The sequence below is a fragment of the Protopterus annectens genome, chromosome 7.part0 (genome assembly GCF_019279795.1).
Source record: "Protopterus annectens isolate FY-2018-M chromosome 7.part0, PAN1.0, whole genome shotgun sequence".
In the NCBI taxonomy this organism is placed as follows: Eukaryota; Metazoa; Chordata; order Ceratodontiformes; family Protopteridae; genus Protopterus; species Protopterus annectens.
In genome coordinates, this window is record NC_056739.1 from 118840322 (window position 1) to 118844309 (window position 3988).

Sequence of the window (3988 nt, forward strand, 5' to 3'; positions counted from 1 at the left end):
ATGTCTGAGTGTTAGAAAGCCAGAAAGGTTTAAATTATACCTGTTAAAATTAGTGTCAGAGGGACAAATATAAGAGTCAGTGTACTTTAGTTACAGGGGAAGGAGGCAAACACTCAAGTAGAAAAGAGCCCTATGGCTGACCAAAATGGTGATATGCTTAATTACACAGCACTGTAAGAGAAAGCTTAACAAATGCTTTTTGTGTGTGTAACCTACTCTGATTAATTGCTGGGAGAAACATTTTTTGTTGTGTTTTCCAATTGCAATCCTGTAGATACCGTTATTCAGGAGCTGCAGTTTGTTAGTGTAGGTAAATGTGAAGTTCATATTGAGTCACACCAGGTCAGCCAAGGAGGGAAGAGAGACGGAAATCCTAAGCACCTAGATTTGAAAATATTTGTATCAATAATTCTAAAACCATGCTATGTTTACATTTTTCTAAAAAATTCATATTAAAGCTCACACAATAAAACTCAACTGCATTAATATTTGACCTCTGTCTAGTGCAGGTAAATAGATATTAACTGTTGTTTTTATGATATTAATTTACATTGATATCATTTTCACATTTTTCTAAATATCTCAACAACCAAATAACACAGACAGAACTCCTTAGCCTTAAACGAATGCTCTCAGCTAGATGAATAAAATGCAGCTGACAGTATGTGTGTAACATGAGTGGTTGCTGAGATACTGTAAGTTGTTTACAAAGTGTTACAAATGTAATAGTTACTATGTTTACTATGACTTATAAAATTCAGTTTAAGACCTAAAACCTAAAGAATACTACTACTATAAAATAGTTTGTGCCGCAGAGTTTGCCATTTATACTTCTGTCATAACCCCTATGATTCCAGAGATATGAGCATTTGTTTGAAATGTGAGGACATAATTTGATTCTGTCAAAAGGCTTAGGCTCCGCCCACTGGAAGTTACATTGCAAACTTCCTAACCTCCATTGGAGTGAATGAATTAATTCCCTACAAAAAGTTTCCCTCTTGGAATCCTAGTCTCCCTCTCTCTTTCTATAAATATATATATATATATATATATATATATATATATATATATATATATATATAGATGAGGTGATCATGTCCTCATTAAGTATAGCATATAAAACTGTTAGAATGGATTTTCAAAAGGATCTTGGCCACCTTTCAAACTGGTTGTATGATAGACAATTGATGCTTAAAGAAAAACAAAACAATGATATTCAGAACACATACAAGGCTCTCAGACAAATTCATTCAAAGTGGAGGATTTCTAGCTCATTGGATAAAAACAGAGGCAAAAACACAATATAAGTACTGAGGGTTTGGCTAGACTGCTCACTTACCTTAGAATATCACAAAGATCCCAGCAAAATTAAAAATCAACAAAATGCTGATACTGGATGATTTCAATGTTTTTTACACTTGAAGCTAGGATGCCACAGGAAAGGATTCATAATGGCTCAAAATAATTATGGTTCACGTCTAGTTGTCAATAGCCCTTCTAAGAATTATGATCTAGTAGAATCTGTGTATTTATTCCACTCGCTACAGAACTTCACTTTTCTTTATCACAAACAGCCAGTTGGCTCCCTTCAAAATCACATTCAGACTGGCAATGCTATGTACTCTATTATTTAACTGGAGAAAAAAAGAGTACATTTTCCTTCATTAGCATCTAAAGTTACCAATAAATTCATACCCTACTCTCTTGGGATTACTGCCTTAACGTAACACTTTGCTATACAGACCAGTCAAGAAGTTAAAACCAGCTGTTACTCTTTTTCATTAATAGGGCCCAAAGCTTGTAATACCCTGCAGCTTCAGTCAGGGACCATAGTGATATAAAACAAAGTAGTACAAATTTGTTTATTCACTTAGAAGGTCAAGCAAACCACAAATCTAATTCCCATGAAACTCTAGCATCATATATTTTCATCCCCAGTTGAAGATGGGAGTCCTTGGCAAACCAATGCTGTTACCATTTCTAAGTTTTTGATATCCTAAAAGAGTTGGACTCAACTAAATAACTAAACAACAAAAATGCTATTCTTTGTAAATTACTTACATATTTCCACTGTATACGATTGATTCTTGGGCAATTTCATTGCAAATGCTTTGAAGCTACATTGTGTTTTGCATTGCTTATGTGGTTACCCTGGGTATGCTTATTTTATTGCCTTCTCTTTAATTTCATTGCTGTGTTCCGCGAATGCTATAGATTCTATCCTACTTTGTTAATGTATATAATAGCACACATTGCTGATTTTGACCTAGACAGTAGTTAAAAAAGGTCCTTCTGAATCAACTCTTGATACTGGTTAAAAACATTAAAAATGTAAAATTTCTTCAATTAAAATCAAAGAATTATAGCGATCTAATGATGCAGCGTTTACTATACAGACTTGGAGAGCAATTAGTAGCCAAATCTGAGCTGTTATATCCTGTTTGTTATAGAGTACAAAGATGATGTATGCTTGCTGTATGACAATATATGATCTGATTACATTTCAAAGTGCTCTCTGCTGCTGTCATCATTTCAAGTAGGTTTACAAGTCTGAATATCAAGCTTACGACCCTCTGGCACCCAGGAAACCTGACTGCCATGGTCCCATGTTGGTATTTTCTACTGCTTGTAGAGGTGACAAGATTGTTTATGAAGGATATTAATGTCTGATTTGCTCTGACTGAAAGGCCAGGCTTATTCCATAATCTTAGAAGATGTCGCATAATGCATTTATTACTTTTTTTCTGTTAAGAGTATTTAATTTTAGTATTAGGTTCCCCACTTTGGTGCTAACTTTCCCACTACTACATTCCAGGTATAAACTTTGAAATGTAATCAGATCATACATTGTCTTATACAGCAAGCATACATCATCTTTGTAATCTATAACAAACAGAATATAATGATGTGTGAAGATTAACCACATAGTTCTGAATTTCTGTCATGAATTAGGGACAAAGTCATCAACAGTCATGGACAAAGTCCTAAATCAGGGACTCATTTTATGGTGATTGTTTACAGCTACATATCATCTCTTCAATGATGCTTGAATTTTGTATATGTCTGCATGTCCGGTGTAGAATGGAAGGGCTGCTTGACCTGCAGACCAGGGTAAGGTTGCTATATATGTCACCCTGAGTAAAGGTGGGAGATAACCAACGAATGGAATGCAGAGGGCAACTAGATATGATGAGGTACCCAGAGACTTGAAAAAGGGCCTTGGAGAGATTAGTCACATCAATGCAATACGGATAGATGACGCAGAGAATTGTATTTATTTATTTATTTACTTTATTTTGATTTTGTTTATCAAGTTCGTCTGACTGGCTTTAATCAAAAACCCCATTTTAACGAAGGCCTGGGGCCAAAAGCTCCAACATATTATAAATGTTTTTAAACAGAGATTCAGTAATTGCATGAACAGATGTTAAGTGATGTACATTAGCAATTACTCATACATTTATTAATTAGATTACATTCATGTGAAATAAAGACAACTACTGCAGTATAAAGGATAATTATGCATTTAGAAGATGTTAAGCATTGAACATTTGAAGAGGTGTATTAGTGGGTTCATTTCATAGATAATAGCCCCTATGATTAGTAATTAGAAATTCAAAGAAGTGGAGATTAGGGAAGGAACTTGGTATAGCAGAAAACGTTAATATTTTGGTTAAAAGGTGGTGTACTAAGCAGGTTCAGAGACGAATATATATGGATATCATAAAGTTTATATTAGAAGTATACAGACAAAAGCAAGCACTGGCAGCACATAAACTATATATATATATATATATATATATATATATATATATATATATATATATATGGGTCAGAGTCACTAGTAAAACTATTCATGTATTGGTGAAGACTGGGTGTGGAGTACAGAATTGTGACTGAAGAGAAATAGTTTGACGACGTGACAAGCTAAAGATTACAGTGGCATTTATCCTTGAGATATAAAGGAGCAGGTCCATTGATTGGATAG